This window comes from Uranotaenia lowii, chromosome 2 (assembly GCF_029784155.1).
Source record: "Uranotaenia lowii strain MFRU-FL chromosome 2, ASM2978415v1, whole genome shotgun sequence".
Lineage (NCBI taxonomy): Eukaryota > Metazoa > Arthropoda > Insecta > Diptera > Culicidae > Uranotaenia > Uranotaenia lowii.
Window position 1 is genome coordinate 41,114,378 of NC_073692.1, and position 23,668 is coordinate 41,138,045.

At 38.0% G+C, this 23,668-nt stretch overlaps 1 protein-coding gene across 1 annotated transcript in view; it reads right to left on the minus strand.

The window, feature by feature from the left end:
* LOC129747519 (ATP-binding cassette sub-family G member 4) overlaps window positions 1–23,668 on the minus strand; it is a 41,700-nt gene that overhangs the window by 12,358 nt on the left and 5,674 nt on the right. The gene's annotated exons all lie outside the window — the stretch shown is intronic.

Below are 23,668 nucleotides of genomic sequence, written 5' to 3' on the forward strand. Positions count from 1 at the left end.
TCATCTATTCGAGTTTTTTTGCAAGCGGTAAAAGTTTTTGCAAAAATGTTTTTTTTCGGAAATTGACGCTTCGTTATTAGAACATTTTGTTGTTTGGGTTCAAATTTTTGGGAAATGACGTAGAGTAATCCAACTGAAATTAAACTTTTCGACTTTTTTCAATCAAATTGTAATATGTCAAAAACGACAAAACATCTTTTGTTGAAATTTCACTGAGAATTTATAAAAATGCAGCAAACATGAGTAAAGTATTAAAACTTATATGCTAGAAATCAGAATATAAGCGGGTTTGATTTTGTTGAATTTTGAACGACTATATGTACAAAAAATCATATAAACCGATATTTTATCCAAACTTTAATTGAGATCCAAACCAGAGACTCATGAACTCTTATTTCAAAGATTAAATGATCCATTCATCCAAATTCTCTTGTCATTTTGACCTTTAACGGGAATTTTTTGCATCGTTTTTCCATGCATCGTAAAGATTCAATAAAAATCGAGGTTTTCGGTCCAGGAATTGAAATTTTTTCCTCGAGTTGATCCCCATTTAAAGAATTGCTGAAAACTAATTGATGAAAAATAATTGATGTTTCTCATGTTTCAAACACTTGAGTTAGGTTTAGTGTCATCAGATAATACAACCAAAAATAATCAAATCTTAAAATATGAAATAATTTTGAAGAAACAATGTCATTGGAGTTGAACGTTAGAAATGTGAAAGTTGGAGATATTCTATTTAATTATGCACGATACTGTTAGTAAATAATTTGTAAAACACCAACCACTAAGCTAAAAAATCCATCAATTCTTTGTTCATTTGAAGACCCACGGCAGACGGACGAGACTTCCAGTCCCGGATAAGAACCCACGTTGACGTGGGTGATCTGTCAACGTTCAACTGTTATTTAAGCCTTATAAATTACCAATCCAATTATTACCTTCTTCGGATCAATACGACTAGCGTATTGCTGACGGTCCTGTAGCCTTTTTTTATCACTACCTTTTTTTTCCTACGGATATATTTATGCGCGGTTTTGTTTAACAGGTTTCATACCATTTGTGCAACCTACTTACAATTCGTCAGCTTACATTAACGGTCCTTATATTTTATTAATATCCAATATCGCGGTGACTATTGGTATTTTCCAGATTTTACATGAGACGGTTGCTTAATATCACTTTAAGGCTAGCTAAGCGATATCACACTTTCGAAAACGAACTGTCGTACTTAGCGATCTCTTTAAAAGTGGCCGAGTCATTCTACGATTTAGACAAAGATGATTTTGAAGATTCAACAAAAGGATCTGTTATTTTGTCTCGCTTTTACTTGTGGGGATGAGAATGACCGGGATCAAGGAACAGTTTTTCCGTTGCTCCACAACCGGAGAGGAACCGTGAGCCAAGCGGTCGATATTGGAACCGTTTCAAGCCTATTTATCTCACAGGTAGATGGCGCTATATGATATGAATTAGAGTTGGTGGCTATTACGTCTTATTTTAGTTAGGTGATTCGTTAAGGTGGTTCGTTACACATGCATTATAAGCAATGCTGAATACATTCAAGTAATTTATTAATATAAATAGACTTTTTACACTTATCTCCCAGCGCATCACGTTCGTAGCTTCAAAATAAACAAAATTACTGTATTGTGTTGTGATTACTTGGAAATCCATTATGTTCATTCTCTATGAGTCCGACTGTGTTCAGCAGAAAATAGTAAAAATGAACCGGTCTAATTCCAATTCTTGCAAAAAGGTTTCCTATTCCTGTCGCAAAATTACGACGAATTATGGGGCTCGAGTGATTCGATTTTAATCGAATATTGACAAATTTATATAGTTCAGATTAGTTTGAAATCATTTTTCTAATTTTATTTCAACACTTTTCTGTCGAATTTTATGATTTTGATCGTTATATGCATTGACAGGAAGCGATAAAACAAAGAAACACGTTGGGGGGATCACTAAGTTCGTCTTTCAATATGGCGGAGTGTGCCAATAATTAATTTCACTTCGAGATTTCAAAATCAAATATCTCAAAAAATAGTTTTAAAAGTGACAAATTTGTGATAGAAAATAAATTCACAGGCGTAAGTTTATCATGTGAAGCAGCCAATTAAAGTGGAAAGTGCTTTTTCGGCTCTAAAACATGCATTCTTGAATTGCGACGAATCAGAGGGATACGACGGAGGAGGGTACACCTACCCTATCAAACAATTTTTCACTCTAATCCTATAGTGGAATTCACTTTAATGCGAAACAACACTTATCGCATAGGAAATCTGTGAAATTTTCCGGCGCAATTGATAACTTAAATGTTATAATGTCAAAGTCCTGCTTTTGAGTATAACCGAAGTATAACAGTTGAATCAATTATTTTGGTTCAGATTTTGTAAAAAAAAATGAGATTTACATTTTTTTCAAAACAATCAGTGGCAATATCTACTGCAGTTTAAAGATGAAAGTCGGCTGTTATCTTCACTTTTCAGTAGAATTGCAATTGATGATAAGATATTGCTTTTTCATCACCTTTTTCGCAAATTTAAGGGTAAAGCAGACGCTTGGAACGAGTAAGTAAATTGCTAAACGAGTAAAATTTTTTTTTTTGAATGTTTCAAATCAAAAACAGGACCAACTGATCCGAGTTGAGTAGCTAAACTGTGTGGTTCTTGAATTCCAGTAGTAGTTAAATGGTGCTGACTTTACCGCAAATCCGTTTTTACAGGCCTGTATGACTTGAACTGACAATTGCTCTTGGCTGAGCACTTTAGATCTAAAGTTGGTGTGAGCAGGTGTGAGCAAACCGCGACCCCTATTGTGTGTGTGTGTGTGTGTGTGTGTGTGTGTGTGTGTGTGTGTGTGTGTGTGTGTGTGTGTGTGTGTGTGTGTGTGTGTGTGTGTGTGTGTGTGTGTGTGTGTGTGTGTGTGTGTGTGTGTGTGTGTGTGTGTGTGTGTGTGTGTGTGTGTGTGTGTGTGTGTGTGTGTGAGCAGCGTATCAAAATTTTGCTCGCGCATCGCAAAAATCCGAGCTACTCGCACGCAAAGCTGTCAAAATCACTAAAAAGTGCCAAATCAATCGTTACAAATGTAATTAAAGTGTTTGGGGAACGTTCGTTGACAGCCAAGAAGTCTGGATCGGGGGAAAATCGAAAACCGGAAGCCGCTGAGACGACAAAGAGAGTTGCCGGTAGTTTCAAGCGAAACCCTAACCTCTCTCTCCGAGATGCCGCAAATAAACTGGGTGTATCGTCTACAACCGTGCATCAAGCCAAAAAACGAGCAGGACTATCGACTTACAAGAAGGTAGTGACTACAAATTGCGATGATAAACATAATACGATGGGCAAAGCGCGATTCCGGAGGCTGTACACGACGACTATGACAAAATTTGACTGCGTGGTAATGGACGACGAAACCTACGGCAAAGCCGACTACAAGCAGCTTCCGGGACAGGAGTTTTATACGGCAAAAGGAAGGGGAAAGGTGGCAGATATTTTCAAGCACATGAAGCTGTCGAATTTCGCTAAGAAATATCTGATTTGGGAAGCCATATGTACCTGTGGCTTGAAAAGCAGCATTTTCATAGCTTTCGGGACTGTCAACCAAGAAATTTACGTGAAAGAGTGTTTGAATAAACGTCTGCTGCCTTTCCTGAAGAAACACGATTGTTCCGTACTGTTTTGGCCGGATTTGGCATCTTGCCATTACGGTAAAAAGGCCATGGAGTGGCACGCCGCCAACAGCGTGCAAGTGGTTCCCAAGGACAAGAACCCTCCCAACACACCAGAGCTCCGCCCAATTTAGAAATACTGGGCTTTTTTCAAGCGGAACCGAAAGAAGACCAAAGAACTGCTAAGGACGAGCAGCAGTTCAAGGCAAACTGGCTTTCTGCGGCGAAGAAGGTGGACAAGGTGGCTGTACACAATCTGATGGCAGGAGTTAAGCGTAAGGCCCGGCTATTTGGATTTGGAAAAGCGGAAGCCTAACTGAATATTTTTCCTGAATTTTATACTAATTAAACTTGAAGAAGAAATTTAATTTGATTTTTTAAATAAACGATTTCACCGAACTAAACGCGTTTTCCCTTGACCAAATTTTGACCGTATCACCCTTTAAACCGGAAATAGGTGATATATCTATAACTTGTTTGAATATGCACTTCACGTATTTGTTTGTATTCATCCCACAAGCATTAAGATTGGTTACTTTTTCAGAAGTTTAAGCGTTCAATCTTTTTTTTTTTTTTTGCAACATCATAGTCAGAAACGTATTAGTGTATGTTAGAGAAAGATAGCGAAAATATCGACAAGTTAAAATGCTTGAGCACCCCCAGCGAAAAACATCGCACGGCGTGACAGTTCTGCAGTTGCGTTGGTATTAGTTTATGTTGCCGAAAACAGCTGACTGAAACAGCAGCAGCAAGCAGCAACACAGTCCAAACTAAACCGCCGTCGACAATAAATCGTCCCGAAATAAATCGCCGCGAATTTATCAGTTTATTGAAAATCCGTGTTTAATTTAATCTTCCGCGAATTTCCCGCGAGTGTCCGAACCAGTTGAGTACGCGGGTGAACATTTTCCCCCAACATTTTGGTCCTTCGAAGCCAGATTCAGGACATTTGTGGAAGCCCTGTGAACCGCGGAATAGTGAAGCTGTTCGAGCTATTGTTCCTGCCTGATAGCTGCACCATTTTGGACGCCGGATTCGCCATCGCTACAGCAACTGAGAGACGACGCCGCGACGCCATCGCAGATTTGGGTGCAATTGAAAATTGCAATCTATCAGCTGGGAGATACTGCAGTTTTTGGAAGCAGATCCAGGAGGAACTAAAGGCCTTTTTTTGGTTTGTTACGAGAACGGTAAAGTGTATACGATTGGTGGCTTGATGCATGTGGCCTACCTGAGTGAAAATAAATAAAGATTTTGCATGTGAGTAAGTCTTGGTTTGTTGCATGTGGTGTGAGCCTTGTATGCTGTAATTGGTCTAGGATTTCGCCGCATAATTTCACTTTGCTGTTCTCTATCGGTTGCCTCCCCCTCGCTGCTGTCAATAGGGTTGCCAGTTGTCAGTTTTTCGTCGCGGTACTGTGGAACGTCGAGTTGATTATTCGGTCAGTGAAAAATAAGTACAGTGTAACATATTTGGTGCAGTGTCAGATTATAAGAAGTGTAGCAATGTCGAAAAGTACGCTGAAGGCTTTGCTAAAACGTGAACGGCAGTTGTATGTGATTTTTGATGGTACTGATAGATTCATCCAAACCTATCAGATTGATAGTGATCGGTGTCAATTAAGTTCGAGATTGCATGTGATTGATACTGTGTACAGTGAGTTTTTTGAAATACGGAGCAAAATTGAACTTTTGCTGGATGAAGCGGATGAGAAAGAACAGAAAGATGCTGACAGTGAAGTCAAAGGAGAGATTGCCAAGCAACGCGAAGAGGAAAACGACAAGGTTCTACAGCAATTCGATGACCGATATTTCGCCATCCGAGGTGACCTCCTTAGACTCCAAGGTGATAAGGATGCCTTAGGTGTGAACACAACCAGCAACAGTCAGAGTCAGTCTACGTCAGGGAATACTTCAAGAGTAAAGCTGCCAGAGATACGTTTGCCGTCCTTCAGTGGAAAAATAAGAGAGTGGATTACATTCCGGGATTCCTTCCGAAGCCTTATCCATGACAACGAGCATCTGACGGCTATGGATAAATTTACATACCTTCGTTCCTCTCTACAGGGTGATGCACTGAAGGAAATCAACAACATCGAGCTTTCAGAGGCAAACTACGACGTCGCCTGGAAAACTTTACAAGTTCGCTATGAAAATAAGAAGCTGATTGTGAAGGCTCATCTCGACGCTCTTTTCGCCCTCGAACCGCTTAAAAAGGAGAATTACGACGGTCTGAACTTCCTCATCAGCGAGTTCGAGAAAAACTTGATGATGTTGCAGAAAATCGGAGAGCCAACGGAGTCTTGGAGCACAATTTTAGTCTACATGTTGTGTTCTAGGCTAGATTCTGCAACATTGCGCCAATGGGAGACGCATTACGGGTCTAAGGAGGTCCCAACGTACGAAGAGCTGCTTCTGTTCTTGCAAGGTCACTGCTCTGTTCTCCAATCAATCACCTCTGCAAGAAATCCACCATCCGAAGCCCGTCAGACGAGATCAACAGTTTGTAATACAACCATCAGATCAGTTTCACGTTGTCCGTTCTGTGCAGATCCATGGCACTCACCGTTTCAGTGTGGCAAATTTCAACGAATGAAGGTTCCCGAGCGAATGGATGCTGCCATTCGCAACAAGCTGTGTCGAAATTGTTTGATGCCAGGCCACTTCTACCGAAATTGTGAACGAGGTTCTTGCCATCATTGTCAGCAGAAGCACCACAGTATGTTACATTCTAGATCCTCCGTTCCACAGTCGCAGTTTTCGGCACAATACCGACAGCAGAGTCAAACGCGTTCGGCGCAGCAAATACCGTTTCAACCGCAACCGCAGCCAATGAATCAACAGCAACAACACAACTCAAGACCAATACAGCATGCGCACACCACTACACAGCATGCACAAACCCACTCACACAACACAAACACAAATCCAGACAACGCACAAGCCACCACAAGTCAGAATTACGTAGCACTTCCGTTTACACCGTCTCGTAATATTTTACTGTCCACGGCGATGATCCGTGTCAAGGATCGTTTTGGAAATACACTTCTGGCACGTGCGCTGCTAGATTCGTGTTCTCAGCATTGTTTGATGACACGTGAATTCTCTCGACGGCTTAAGTTCCATGAAACTCCAACGTTTTTGTCGGTGCAAGGCATCGGCTCTTCTCAAATGGTTTCTACGAAGTTAGTTTCTGCAGAAGTTGGTTCCAGATCCCCCAGAATTTCACAGTTTAAAGAATGGATGCAATTTTTTGTACTGCCAAGGTTGACAGTTGATCTGCCTACTGCTGCTTTTGATCCTTCGATCCTTACGCTGCCGAGTTCGGCCTGTTTAGCAGATCCTGGGTTTTATGAGTCTGGTCCAATTGATGTTATTATTGGAGCCGAATTTTATATGGATTTATTGTCAGATGGAAGAATGAAGCCGTTAGAGAACGGACCCACATTACAGAATACAGTTTTTGGATGGATTGTGTCTGGTAGATTGCCCAATAATCAAAATTCAGTTTCTCAGTCAGAAGTTTATGTTTGTTCAGTCGGTGATATTCAAGATCAGCTTACACGTTTTTGGGAGCTCGAAACATGTCATGTTCGCAGCGTTCAGTCGATTGAAGAGTCAGCTTGTGAAGAGATTTTTAAGAATACTACTGTCAGAGATGAGTCAGGAAGGTTTGTTGTAACTTTGCCTAAAAAAGAAGGTTTTTTGAATCGGATTGGAGATTCTAAAGTTATCGCCACGAAACGGTTTTTGAGTTTGGAGAAACGATTGTCAATGGATTCTGAGCTGAAAAGGTTGTATTCTGAATTTATTCATGAATATCAGAGTCTTGGTCATATGTCAGAAGTTATCGTCAGCTCATGTCAGTTAAATGAAGTTTGCTACTATTTGCCGCATCACGCTGTTCTTAAGCCCGAAAGCACCACGACAAAGTTACGGGTGGTTTTCGACGCTTCCTGTAAGTCGTCGACAGGAGTTTCTTTAAATGATGCGCTTATGGTTGGCCCGGTTGTACAAGATGAGCTGATCGATATTGTATTGCGATTCAGATTGTGTCAGTTTGCGATTGTGGCAGATATTGCCAAAATGTACCGTATGATCCAAGTTCAGAAATCAGACCAAAAATTGCAGAGAATTCTTTGGCGAGACTCCACCGATCAACCCCTTCGCACTTACGAGTTGTTAACAGTAACTTACGGAACAGCGTCAGCGCCTTACTTGGCAACAAAGTGTTTGCAAGTCCTAGCCGATCAGGGTTCTAAAACTCATCCCTTAGCGTCGAAGATTTTGAGTCGTTGTTTCTACGTCGATGATATGCTTGCTGGAGTTGACAGTATCGAAGAAGGTGTACAGTTAGTCAAAGAAATGTCAGAGTTAATGGACTCAGCAGGTATGTCTTTGCGAAAATACGTTTCGAACAGCTCAGAAATACTCTTAGAAATCCCTGAAAATCTTCGAGATGAACGTTCGGTTTTGGAGCTTGATTCATCAAGCTCACCGGTGAAAACTTTGGGATTGTTATGGGAACCAGAGTCAGATGTTTTTCGGTTTAGTACCCCTAGTTGGAAGAGTTCAGCACCCATTACGAAAAGGTCAATTTTGTCAGATGTTTCCAAGTTATTTGATCCATTGGGATTAGTCGGTCCTGTGATTATTCAGGCAAAAATTTTCGTTCAAGAACTTTGGAAACTACAATGTGGATGGGATGACGAACTTACCGAAGATTTGAAAAGCGCTTGGGATGAATACAGAAGAAATTTGATTGGGTTAGATAATGTGTCAGTACCACGATGGGTGGGTGTCAGTAAAACAGTCAGTTCATTACAAATTCATGGATTTTGTGATGCGTCAGAGAAGGCCTATGGGGCCTGTATTTATGTCAGAACTGTGTCAGAATCGGGAGAAACTGTTGTTCAATTGATGACCTCAAAATCACGAGTCGCTCCTTTAGAGAATCTCCAGAAAAAGAAGAAACGTCAGTCAATTCCAAGGCTGGAGTTGTCGTCTGCATTACTGCTTGCTCACCTGTTTGAGAAGATCGTGAAAGGCACGGAGCTGTCTTCTTTCAAATCGTTTTTCTGGACAGACTCGATGATAGTCAAATGTTGGCTTGCATCTTCACCGTCAAGATGGACTAATTTTGTGGCAAATCGGGTGTCCGAAATCCAGCATATTACACGGTCGGGCGTGTGGAGTCATGTCGCAGGCACAGAAAACCCAGCGGATATCATATCGCGAGGAATGACCCCCGCTCAGTTACAGTATCAGTCTCTTTGGTTTCATGGTCCCAGTTGGTTACAATTGGAGGAATCGCATTGGCCTCAACCTCAACAAGTTTGTCCAGAAATACCCAGTTCCATGCTCGAAGAGAGAGGAGCTGTCACTGTCGTCACTGATTCTTTGACAACCAATGAGATATTTGAATTGAGAGCCTCACTTGTAGATTCAATTCGGTTGACCGCGTACTTTTTGCGATTTCGTTTCAATGCGCAAAAGTGTAACAACAGTAACAGAAAAGTCGGATATTTGTCAGCCTCAGAGTTAGAAGAAGCCCTTCAGTGCTTAGTCAGATTGTCCCAAAAAGAAAGTTTTCCGAAAGAATATGCAGATTTGTCGAATAACCGTCAGATTTCAATCAGTTCAAAGTTGCTGTCTCTCAATCCACGCATGATGAATGGAATAATTTGTGTCGGTGGTCGATTAGAGAATGCAGCAATCTCTGAAACGAGAAAACATCCGTTTATATTGGATTATAAACATCCGCTTACCAGATCAGTCATGTCGTATTACCATCAGAAGTTGTTTCACGCTGGACAGCAGCTGTTGATCGCAACAGTTCGTCAGAAGTTTTGGCCAATTCATGCAGGCAGTTTGGCTCGGTCAGTAATCCATAATTGCATACGTTGTTTTCGTGCTAGACCCAAAATTCAAGAGCAGCTTATGGCTGATTTACCCCCGGAAAGAGTGACACAAAACCCAGTATTTCAACGTGTGGGAGTAGATTACTGCGGCCCATTCCTTGTCACTTACCCCCAACGGCGATGTCGCCCGGTTAAGGTATTTGTAGCCATTTATGTGTGTCTGGTTACGAAAGCTGTGCATCTTGAAGTTGCGTCAGATTTGTCAACAGATGGGTTTCTTGCCACTTTCAAACGGTTTTGTGGCCGAAGAAGCACACCAAGCTTGATTATGTGCGATAATGGCAGAAATTTTGTAGGAGCCAAACGGAAACTCGACGAACTTTCCAACCTATTCAGCGAGAAAAGTTTTCAAGGATCGGTTGTAAAGCACTCAGCAAACCAGGGGATTGAATTTAAGTTTATCCCAGCTCGATCACCCAATTTTGGCGGGCTTTGGGAGTCTGCAGTGAAATCATTCAAATCTCTCTTGAAACGCGCACTTGGTTCCCGCACATTTGGTTTAGAAGAGTTGCAAACTGTTACTGTCCAAATCGAGGCTGTCTTAAATTCACGTCCGCTTACTCCGTGCAGTAATGACCCGAACGATTTCGAAGCACTTACACCAGGTCATTTTTTAGTTCAAAAATCGCTCACCGCACCCCCAGAGCAGAACTGGGAAGACACACCTGATAATCGCCTAAACATTCTGCACAGAATGGAGAAAACTGCTCAAGGTATTTGGAAAAGATGGTCAACTCAATACTTGTCTGATCTGCATAACAGAACAAAATGGTCCAAGCAGCGAGATAATATCAAGGTCGGGACGATGGTAGTCCTAAAAGAGGAAAATTTACCGCCATTACAGTGGGCAATTGGAAGAGTGTCAGAAATTCACCCTGGATCAGATGGTAATGTCAGAGTTGTAACTGTTCGAACGCAATCTGGAAGTTACCAAAGAGGCATTTCGAAGATATGCATCTTGCCAATTCGTGATAACGATGTCACATCAGAGAAAGAATAACCGAGTTAGATTTCGTCAGATTTGAGTTTGTATTTGAATTCTTCTAAGTATGAAGATCACAAGTCAAAATTCAGTTAAATATAATTGAATGTACACTGTTTATGTCCGATCTAACATTGTGAGCATGCTACATGTTATGTTTATTAGAAAAATTCCATCAGAATACTGTTTTCCTTCAGATTTATTGAGTCAGATTAATTGTGTCAGAATGAAACGTAAGGTTTCACTATCAGAGGCGTTAAGCGCCAGTACAGCATTACTATCAGAGGCGTTAAGCGCCAGTACAGCATTACTATCAGAGGCGTTAAGCGCCAGCACAACATTGTGCACGTTCGAATTTGAGGATGGTCCTCCTAGTGATGCAGTGCGCCTACCGTAAAACAAGGTTGACAGGTACCAATCAACCTTCTCGTCCAAGCAGAGCAGCGTCCGGCAGGCCTGGCCAGCATTGTCACGCGCAGCTCAGGCAGAAGACCTCGTACATGGACATCGAACTGTTGAATACACCACCAAGGGAGGAACGGAAGCGTCTGAGGCGTCCGCGGAGGCCCACTGGCCTCCGCACCAGGCAAGTTTTCCTTCAAATTTGTAATTCAACAGTTTACAAAGCGCACTTCATTCTACCAGGTCACCCGTTTACTGATCAACGCACGTCATCGAGTCCAATCACACATCGGTGTTATCGCGGAATATCAACGCAGTTATGAATTCACCAACAGTACAGCAGTCAACTGAAATCAGCACATCCTAAAAACAGCGAAACGACCGAAATCAGTTTCATCATTCAACGAAGGTTTTCAAAATCAACTTACTGGTAACCGTATCTCCACTGCAGGTCGCAGTCGTCGCAGTGTACATCATTAACATCAGCTGGTCACGTATATGCAGCAGCCAACGGGACCCATCGTACATAAATCAGCGGCTCACACAATCACCAATTATCACACACTGCCGATTAGCGAACAATATTTTTACCACAACTCACAACAGAAGCAAATTTTAGCTTGTAGCACATAGTACCGTTTTCATGCAGAAACTGAAATCAAAACAAAACGAATTATTTTTGTATAACATTAGAGTAAGCGAGAAGGGTTGAAAAGATATTTCAAGGCGGGCGGTATATGTTAGAGAAAGATAGCGAAAATATCGACAAGTTAAAATGCTTGAGCACCCCCAGCGAAAAACATCGCACGGCGTGACAGTTCTGCAGTTGCGTTGGTATTAGTTTATGTTGCCGAAAACAGCTGACTGAAACAGCAGCAGCAAGCAGCAACACAGTCCAAACTAAACCGCCGTCGACAATAAATCGTCCCGAAATAAATCGCCGCGAATTTATCAGTTTATTGAAAATCCGTGTTTAATTTAATCTTCCGCGAATTTCCCGCGAGTGTCCGAACCAGTTGAGTACGCGGGTGAACATTTTCCCCCAACAGTGTAGTTTTTTCTAATTAAAAATACTATTTTCCTAACTTTTCCTTCAAGGTATTTCGATTCATATCAATAACCAGTACCAAGTTGACAAAGGCAAATAAAAAAATCGGAAGACTACTGATGCAAGGTTGCCGAAAAAAAATCTGTGTTTCGACAAAAAAAAAATCTGAATTTCTGTAATTCTACCCCAAAAATCTATGATGGTTTTTCCAATAATTTAAAAATTTGCTCAAAATTCTGTAAAATTATAGAATTTCCTGTGATTTCGGCAACCTTGTACTGATGAGAACATGATGATGATATTTTTGAAATTTGCTTTGACAAAGTTTGATTGCGTGGTAATGGATGACAAAACCTACGCCAAGGCAGACTTCAGACCGCTTCCTTGACAAAAGTATTATACAGCAATCGGAAGGGGAAAGATGACAGCCATTTTCAAGCATATTAAACTATCAAAGTTTGCCAAGAAATATCTCGTTTGGGAAGCTATCTGCACCTGAGGCTTGTAAAGCCACATTTGCAGCTTGGACCATCATCCAGAAAATTTTCGTGAAAGAGTGTCTTAAAAAGCGTTTGCTGTCTTTCGTGAAGTAACATGATTTGTCTGTGCTGTTTTGGCCGGATTTGACATTATGAATAAAAGGGCTAGTAAATAAGAAAAAAATTCTAAAATAAGGTGTTTTTCGAAAATAGACTCAAAAACACACATTTTGATATAAACAGAAAGTATACATCTTCTCTCGTGTGGCCATCATGCCCTTATTTCCCCTTTTTATTAAAAAAAAATGTGACTTTGTATAAAAACATGTAAGTTAATCCAAAAAAATATGATCAAATTGCATTGAAAATTTAATACCAATGTTATGAATTCGTCTTGGTATATCGTTGTCCCTGAAAAAAATCAAATTTTTGAAAGTGATTGAAAGTAACAGAGTCAATCAATGTAGGCTGAAGAATAACCCATAGCCCCCAATAGCCACCACATAGTAACCATAGCTACCGCTATGGTTAGCATAGGAATCGTCATAGTAGTCTGAGTGCTAATTTAGGGACAAGTTTCTCTTCTCGACGAACCAGCTCCCATAACAGACGTGCTTGCCTAGAGCACAACAATTATGATTTTTTCGGAAAATATACCACGGCTCACCTACGGGAATTGAACTCGCAATCTCCGCTTCAGTACAACGGCGCATTAACCAATTCCACCACAGTGAACGTGATGAAATCGACCGACATGAGCGTAGCACACATAGAGCTCCGCCGATCAACTGCTGGACCTTTTATCGAATCACCATGTATATCCAGCATGTGGAGATTTTTATCAATAAATGTTTTAAAATCATAGGAAGTTAATCGCTCAATTAAACTGAATGTTGAGTTGGAGTCACACTATTTGTGTAAATTCACATGAAATTAATTGAAAAAAAGTTAAACAAAATTTATATTTTGTGGGTTTTTACAACTCCCACTCCAATCATGACTTCCTGGGAGGTGCAATAATTGGCACAAGATCCAATGTCAGATAGGCATTATCAAGCTTTGTGCACGCTCGCATCATCCTCCCAACGCAAACGGATTGCATATGGCTGAACCAAAAAAAAAACCAAATAATACATATCCATCACAAGACAAAGGAGGATGGAAACATTCTCCGGTCGAGAGCCAGGCAGCCAGCGAGAATATACTCGCCTAGAATGGATTGATCCGCTCGGTCAATGCTGTGCGTTAGAAACTGAGTCGTTTTGGAGTCATTTTTGAATTACCCAAACCGTGGGGTCTTAAAAGCATTTTTTGGATTCCAAACTCATCTTTGATTTTTTGCAAAATTTTCAAGTAACGGTATGAGTAAATTTTAATTTTTAAGTTTTATGGGAAAATTGAATATTTTGTACTGAAAAGTCAAAATCGTTTTTGTTTCTTCTGTGGAACCGAGCCTGCTAATGGTTTTTGGGATAATTTTAGAAAAAATCTAAGGAAATTTTCCGCTGAACAACTTTGTCGAAGACCGTAGCTTAGTATCTTTTTGGGCGAAAAAATTACTGTTAATAAAAAAAAATTCATATTTTAGTTTTTTGGTGCTAATAACACTAGTTAACGAAATTTTAAAAAAAAAGTCGTGAACTTCATTGACCGACCTATATTTTTATCATGAGCTGAATCCGAAAATTTATTTAAAAAAAATCTCAGTAGAACAGTTTTTAAGTTAAGGTATGATTCAAATATGTAATCTTGGAAAAAAAATAAAAGAAATACTTATACTTAGATTCAAATATCTCTGACTGCATAACATGAATTTGAAATCTCTTTTAAGCATATTGAAGGTGAATAAATTTTCTATCGATCATCTGAACTTCACTATTTCCCATGATCAACAATATTGTTGATATGAGTAAATTTATGATAGAAAAAATGATAAAAAGATGCATTTTTTAGAGAAAATTTTGTTTCATCGACAGTTTTAGACTCGATGGTAACATTAAAGATGTTTCATTTTCTGATGTGAATGAATGAGCGAACTCTATCGAGAGCAAAATTATTTTAGGATTTATTCTCGTATTGTTCTAATGTGAAAAATTAAGCAAATGATTGAGGATGAATAGACATCGATTAAATATTCCCGTTAAAATACTTAGGAAAAATTCCAAAAGACCAAGACCTAGTTCCGGATCAAGTAAGGTCAATTTAGTGCAAACAGAAAACTTAAACTTTATTTTCCCCGGTTGTTCAAAAATACAAACTATTAATAGTTGCCAGTGCTCTGCTCCTCGATTAGGGCTCCATTTTCGTCATTCGCGGCTGATAAGCGCCGCGGAAGGTCACACGTTTATTTGTAGAATTTTTCCAACTGTACCCAAAACCCGTAAACATAAACACACTATAAATCACCATCGATCATCAATCTAGCGACGCAATCCCTTCTCGTGTCGAGGGTTTTTTTTTGAAGCGCCGTACCGCAATCAGTGCAAAGTGCTTACAAATAGTGACGACCATTTACGATTGGCATGCGGTGATTAACGATTACGATTTCCCGCGTAAATAGCTCTTGATCCAGAGAGACTTTGCCGCAGTTGGGAAACACCAAACTTAGAAACAATCAGTGGAAAAGTGGCTTTAAATTCCAACCAAGCCCACGAATTGATAAACATAATGAATTCGAAAACAACAACAAAAAAACTGAGGAAAACCTTGAAAAGGTCTTTGCCAAAAAACGCTTATCAATAAGAAGGTGTTACACCAATCTTATCAGCGAGAATTGACGATTTTTCGGGTGCCTATGAACAGCTGAAAAATTCGTGAGTAATTAGACATTGGTTCAAAGTGCTCTAATCTAAATCGACTAGAGAAAGATCAATGATCCTTCGATAAGATAACTTCGCCTTTGTGATACTGTATTTTGAATGAAAATGCTGTGCGTTGAATCGCGAATCAATCGAATGTGTTCTCATCAGTAGTTCAGGAAATCTTAATATAATGTAGGAATTCATTTGTCTAATTTCAAGGTGCTAAAGAACATGATTTTATTTAAGATAAAACAAAAAAAATATATAGATAAATGTAGAACAGTTAAATTCAATACAGCCATGAGTAAAAAATTTCCAAACAGTGACTACGTTTTCTTATTTGTTTCTTAACACATCAAAAAGACAAGAAACTCCGGCTTTTTCCTATCAATGCAGTTTTACAGCATCACAGAATAGGAGGCTACTGTACAGCGTTAGGAATGAATTGGACATAATGACAAACAGAAGATAGCTGACAGTTTTGTTAAACGAACAAAGCAGCGAATGCAAAACTGATTTACATGTAATCTGTTTTTTTTTTTGCTGAAAGGAATAATAAACAGCAGACTGGTTCAATCAGTTGATTGTTATTTTAACGAAGCAAAGTTTTTACAGCTGGACTATGCAATGCTAGACAGAACAAAATAAATTAGACAAGACTAAACAAGACTAGACAAGACAATATCAGAATACACATTAATTTGAATCGACTTATATCAAATTCTGTCGTTTAAAAAAAAAATCAAAACTGAACTCATCTACGGCAAAGAGATTTCTCCCGGGTAATCGCATCACGTCACAGTTGAACACGCGTGTCTAATGAATACAAAAGTAAGTAGTCAATGTGGTACATGGCAAATCAATAAAACGGGAGTGTTAATCACATTTCTTCCGTGAGATTATTATTGAAATAATTGTCTTTTTATGGTGTGACCCAGCCATCGCCTGGTGGTTGATGAAGCGAATAACGATTTTATTTGTCTTGTTTGCAACTTCTGAGGGTCAATTGAAAAAAATATGGGAAAAACTGATTACCACACAATTATTGCTATACTTCGCAAAGCACCCAGCTGTGATGTCAATTGAATTTATTATTTTTCAGTGTCAAAAGACATGTCCCCATTCAACACCTTTTTTGTCTAATAAAATACGAAATTACGGTCTTCGACAAAGTTGTTCAGCGGCAAATTTCCTTTAGAGAATCGATAAATTGGCACAAAAACCATTAGCTGGCTCAGTTCCACAGAAGAAACAAACATGATGTTGATTTTTCAGTACAAAATATTCAATTTTCCCATACAAACCTAAAAGTTCAAATTTACTCATGTAAAATTTACTTTAAAATTCTGCAAAAAATCATGGATGAGGTTTGGACCAAGGCGAAGCTTTTTAGACTCCAGGGTTTGAGAAGTTCATAAATGGCCCCTAATCGACTCAGTCTACTGTACGTGTTTCGTCGTGAATACAGGCATGCGTCAAATTTTCGCCATATAAGATGGAAAATCACCGTACGTTTTTGACTGAGAGAAAAACTTCAGACATTCTATTTAATCAATATTATAACAACCACTCTACAAAATTTCAATAATAGGCGTTCCATAGTTTCTGAGATAATGCAGTTTGAATCATATAATTACAAAAAGTCCCATTTTCGTAGCATTACTGTTTCGGAGGCCACATGCGCTTTAGAAATTTTGTGAAATAATATCTATCTTACGCAGAAAATTTTACACTAAAAATATCATCAGAGTTAAAAATTATAGCTGTCTCTGTCCAAGAGAAAGTACGCGTGCTTCCCATTCCTATGGTATCATGAATGGTACTGTAGATTTTGAAGCATTATGAATGGTTATAAAATATGTAACAACTGTCTGTAGATATTTGAAAAAAATCTTGAGTAACACAACACCATTTTCTTGAAAAATCTTTTGTAGTTCGAAGTGTTCCCAGTAAAATTTTACCTGCGGCAAGAATGACTCTTTATTTAGTGCATTCACTATATTGATTATTCCAACGAGAAGAAATTGCAAACAGTACGTATTAGTTGAAAACAATTTTGTAGATCAAATATCACTCTGAATTATGAACATCTCTGTCGTCAATTCAGACGCCTTAGGGTCAAGTGGGGTAATTATGAACACGGGGTAGTTCCGAACAAGTGCCATACGCGCTGCTGTGGGGGATGAATGAGCACAGAAAGTTTCAAAAGTGGTACTTTAACATCCGATTGATTGCTGCAAGCTGTTTTCGATCTATTTTCAAATCATAATGATATTATTTCAGATATTTTAAAAAACCATTACCTCGTGAAACGGAAATCGTTTCGGACAGTGTTTAATGTTTTGAATATCTGATCATAGGAAATCCAGCTAGAATGTTGTTATCACCTGTTTTACATCCAGTTTATGATGCTCTGTCTGGATTTTGAAGAAATTCTGAAAAAAAAATTCGCACTGATTCACAGATGAGTGTTCATATTCACCCCATAGTTTTCGTCGTATGGGGTAATTATGAACACATTTTTTTATGCATTTCCTGACATTTCTAATGCTTTTTAATGATCATATGATTTATTCATCAACTTAGGAGGCCGTTCACTAATTACCCAAGCATGTCCAGACGCCTTCCCCCTCCTCCCCTTGCAAGAAATATCCTTAAAAAAAACTTCTTCCCCCCCCCCCCCCCCCCCCTTCTATAAGATCTCAACATATTAAGGACCGGGGAGAAATCTTAGCCGGGAACATCAACACTCGGCTTTTACATCCCAGAATCCACTGCACCAAATTCAATAAATTTCATTATTAAATTAGGTTTGCATGGTGTTACTGTTAAGTTTTGAATTTTTGAGAAATTGATTTTTTTGGTCTAAAAATGAGATTTGAATTTAGAAAAAAAGCTATGCCAGTTCTTTTCAGTCTTTGATAAAAAAACTTTCGAACCCCATTTCATTTAAACTGAAAATAAAATTTCAAAAGCGAAAAAAAGTGAATAAAACAAATTTTTTTTAAAAAAAAAAAAAGCTCAATCCGTAACCAAATCCGTAAATTCGTAAAAAAGTCTTAATTTTGTTTTAATAAATAGTGATAAGAACTTGCTTTTTGTTGGTAGATAAAATGACAGTCAAAAGTTTTAACGGCAATACCAAAACCGAAAATCTGTATCCCAGGAATAGTTCTCTAATACCGAATACAGGTTTTACGTGCTTCCAAAACCAGGTCTTTTGGTAATTGATAAATAGCTAGGTTATAAACCAGACTTTAAGAAATGTTTGATTCTACTAAAAATTAAGTTCCCCAAATGTTTACAAAAGGTTTGCTAATGGAGCTTTTATTCATAACTGTGTGAAATTTAACATTATGATGAACCTTAAATCCCTGTGGTCAACAGTAAAATATATAAAAAAAACTTTGATAAATTTGATTGATGAACAAGTTCACAAAGCAAAGATCAATTTTCCTGTATGTTTAGACAACGTGCTGCTATTCAGAGCATTAGAATTACAGCAAATAATAATTGTTTATGTGTTACTTCCGGATATCAGAGATCCAAAATCTATTTTCTTGTAGTCTAATTTTTATACTTAAATACTTTTTTTAATGTTAATTTTTTCGAATATTTTTTCTTTAATTTGATGCAAATGAATATCTTTTGGTTGAAGATTTTCTCATTCAGTTTGTTGAAGAAAACTTCGGTAGTACTTAATTTTTTTTTTTTTTTGAAAGAATAGAGCTACTCATGTGAAATTTTATACAGGTGATAAAAAAATTTATAAGTGTAAATATTTTTGTAACTGTCGATCATATAGAACTGACAAGCCTTGTAAAAAATGACTGTTCGCTGATCCAAAGAAGATTTAATTGAGTGTTTTTGTGTAACCATTTTAAAATATTTTTGAATTTTCTGTATATGTATAGGTTTTAATTTCATGATACCTCGCACGTACGTCAAAAGCCCAGCTCACGACGTTTTGGTGAAGACTTGATGTTTGCTGCGCAGGACATTTTAAACGGATGTAAAAACTATCGAGTAGCCTAACTCGTCTAAAATTTCACACGTATGGAGAGGTGCTATCCAATAAAAATGTTCTGATAAGACATAAAGAAACGTAAAAAAACCAACCAAAACGTAAAAGATACAACAAAGAAATTAAACTCTCGAAACAAAAAATAGAAAAATATCAATAGAAAAGAACACTTACTGTCTATTTTTCTATTTTTTTACAATTTAACTTTCATTACATTTGTATATTTTGCAAGTTTTATACATAAATTGAATTGAGTTTTTATAAAACAACTCATTTTCTTATTACTGCTAATAATTTTCGTTATTTGGTGTTGAATTGAGATTTTCTGACACCATATAAATCAAATTGGACAAGTCTCGGGGTAAATATGAACATAGTCCGGGGTAATTATGAACAGAGTTTGGGGTAATTATGAACATAATTTTTTTAAGTAAAAAATTACCATACACTGTTTACTATGGATAAATGTAACGTATAACTACTTTTACTTTTCAAAATTGTATACCAAGTTCGTAATCCGTGTTCATAATTACCCCCTAGACAGTGGGACAGTCTCAAGGACGTGGGTCGCGACCAAAAAAAAAAAGTTGTTCTACAGAATGATGAAGAGCATGGAAACATTCATTGTTGACAGATTTTCAGAGTTTGTGATAAGAAATAAACATTTGGTGGCTGTAAGTGCGCCAAATGAAGAAATTTTGTTCATAATTACCCCACCTAGCCCTACTATTTTCAGAATAAACCTAAGGAGACGAAACCTTACGGTTTCATCTTCTCATCTATCATTTAAATCCATTTTATGGTTCATGAAGTCTTCCAAAAAAAAAATCTGTTAGTGCTTTCAATTTTGCCACAGGGTTTTCCAATCTCGTCGTGAAATCGTTTGACACAATAGTGAATTAAAAATCAGTTAATGAGTACGGTCACAAATAAAGTCGTTTGCTGTCTTATAACTCTGAAAGCTGGCTGACGGTTTGCCCAAGTCATTAATTTTATATTGCACTAGCTGACCCGGTGTGCTTTGCTACACCTTTCAAAAACAAATGATATTTTCAGGAATTATTCAAATTTTTATTACTTTGCAAACAATCTAACTTGTAAAATATGGTTGTTTTTGCTTGATATGTTCTGGATTTATACTAAATTGATAAAAGAGTCTCCCCTGTCTTTCCCTTCACTCCCTGCTGAATGAAGGTCGTGATCTTTAATAATCATACCCATTTTTTTCGTTTCCAAAAAATCCCCTTTTATCAAATATAGTTTCATTGGTTGATAAGTTTTTAAGCTTTACAGCAAAATTTATATGGAGCCCCCTGTTTTCTTCCCCTCTCTACAATGTAAAGCGTTAAAGTCTATAACAATCGTAGAAACATATCTCATAACCAAGTACCTTTCCATGCCATATTTGTTTTCATTTGTTGGCTTCGTTAGCATAAATTGAGAACTTATGTTAACAAAATTGTATTGGGCTCACTTCCCTCCTCCTATGTACCTACTCACTGAAAGGAAGATGTTGTGTCAGATAATCATAGAATTATCGGATTTTGTAAAAAAAAAAGTTAAATGTAAGCTTTCCTCTTCCCTTCCTATATTCCCAATTCAATCCTTCTACTGCTAGAAAGAAATTGTTTCACATAGAAAAATTTCTCCTATTGAAAAACCATCCCATGCCAAATGTGGTTTTATTTGCGTAGTAAATTCTTGGGCTATGCATAAACTTGAAAGGAAGTACCATACCCCCTTCCGTTCTCCTCATTGAATGGAGGGGTGAGAACTTAATATTCATAAAAGGATTTTTCGCACTTAAATACTTTTTTATGCAAATTTGGATTCATTTGCTCGATTAATTTTCGAGTTATGCAAAAAAAATTGTATGAAAGCCCTCCTTTCCCCGTTTATACGTTTCCACTGAACAAAAAAAAATGGTGTTTCAATTTATAATAGAAACATTTCTCATATCCAAAACCCTCACATGCCAAATATGGTTCAATTTGCTCGATCAGCTCTCCAGTTACACTGAAAATTGTAAGGAAGACCTCTCCTCCCCCTTTTCATCCGCCTCTTTGAAGGAATGAGCGATACCAAATATTTATAGAAGCATTTCTCGAACCCAAATATCGTTCCATGCCAAATTTGGTTCCATTTGCTGTTGTAGTTCTTGAGTTATGCAGTAAAAATTGTATGAAAATCCCCTTCCTCTTTCCTTTCTCACCGCTGGAAGAAGGAAAGGGTCTCAAACAATCATTAGAACAAGCCACGTTCCCAAATACCCGCCCATGCTAAATTTGGTTCCATTTGCTTAATAAGTTTTTGATTTATGTAAAAAATTATAAAAGAGGCCCTTTCTCCCCTTTATATCTCCCTACTGGTTAGAGGGAGGGGTCTCAAATAATCATAGAAATATTTTTTGTATCAAAATACCCTCCCATGCCAAATTTGGTTCCATTTGCTTTATCAGTTTTCGAGTTATGTAAAGTAATATGAAAGTGGCTCCCTCCCCCTTTCTACTGGAAAGAAGGAGGGGTCTCAAACAATTTTTAAAATATGTTTCGTATCCAAATACCTTCCCATGCCAAATTTGGTTCCAATTTCTATTTTATTTTTCGAGTTATATGAAAAATTGTAAGGTAGCCCCCCTCCCACCTTCCTATCGCTCAACTGAGAGGAGGAAGGGGTACCACATATTTCTAGAAATATTTCTCGTTCCCAAATACCACCCCATTACAAATTTGATACCATTTGCTTGATGGGTTCTCGAGTTATGCAAAAAATTTTTCTATTGTTTGGGAGGCCCCTCCCCCCCTCCATGAGAGAGGGAGGGGTCTCAAACCATAATAGGAACCTTCCCCTGCCTCCAATACCCTCACCTGCCAAGTTTCACGCATATCGGTTCAGTAGTTTCCGAGTCTATAGGAAACAGACAGAAAGACAGACAGACAGGCAGACAGACAGAAATTCAGTTTTATAAATATAGATATGAGATTTCAAACAATTTTAATGTATCAAAAATTCAATAAGCAATTAAGCCGGAACCCTCGTCGGCATCGATTTATCTGAAAGTCCCGAAGGGGGAGTAAATAAAGCTTGGGGTATTTTATTGAAAATTTAATAAATTCTTCGAAAATTAAAACCGTTGAAACACCAAAGTCTCACTTTTGAAGATGAGAATTGAATCTCCTTTTAAATTCGAGAATAGTTGAACTTTTTGATAGAAAATAATTCGATATTCAAATTATATGAAATGTGCAAGTTTATTGCATGCAATTCAAAAAATATTATCTCCCTCTTGTGATGTTTCAACTCCAAATACTAAAAGAAGGATTTTAAATTTGATCCGGCTTAAAAAACATTTTTTTTTAAATTGTCTGATTTCTAAACAAACAATAACAACTTTTAAAAACACAGTTTTGATTTTTGGCAAAAATTTTCTTTTAGGAGTCAACAAAGTTATTTCCGTTGAAGAAATTTTTCCAAGAAGTACACTGTCAATATTTTCTACACTTTGTCCATGTGAAATTGCTGAAAAGCACAACACTCTCATCCATTTGTGAGATTTGTGAGAAAAACATGAATTTATATAAAATCCACCGCTTAATAGGGTACAAAGTAGGGCAACTAACCCTTAATGAGAATTTACTTTTGGCATAGTTGAGTTCGAGGCAACACAATTTTGACAGAAGTGTGGATTACCGATTGAGGTTTAATTGAGGGCGATTCTTATTGAGCTATTGAATGTTTGATGAAACTTTCGGGATCTTTTTTCTTCAGTCAAGGCCCCATATTTTTGTCTGTGCCTCTAGAATCAAGATAGCACTAGAGATTTGCATAATAGCTAAGTAGTTTGGTGCATGGTTCACCGGTTTTCCTACGTCAACTCGATTCGCGATAGGGGATCAGATTAGGCCGATTAAGCTGTTACTTTCCGACACACTTCAAACGAATTGATTCAACTCATGGATGAGGATGATCGTGAGTGTAGAAACCTCTTCCACACGAAAAAAAAAAGATTATTACCCCGTAAAGTAATCACAAAAGACAGCAAGCAGCGGTGTCACAACGACTTACGCTTATTCTCTAAGTGGGCAGTGGCAGTCAGTCAGTATTTATCGGTGTTGTGCTGAGTCAGAGGAAAAATTCTTCGAACGGTTTCCCGTATTATTTTTTGTTGTTGTCGCTGAGGGCAGTCAACTTGTTGACAAGAGCCTTTTTTGCAGCGCAACTTCTTGTTCAACCCTTATGGTAGGTTTATTACAAAGTGTTGGCTGTAGGTCAATATTGGTTTCCAATTTCTTTCAGACTTTGAGTGTAGGAACAAACTACGTCGCTTGTATAGGAGCT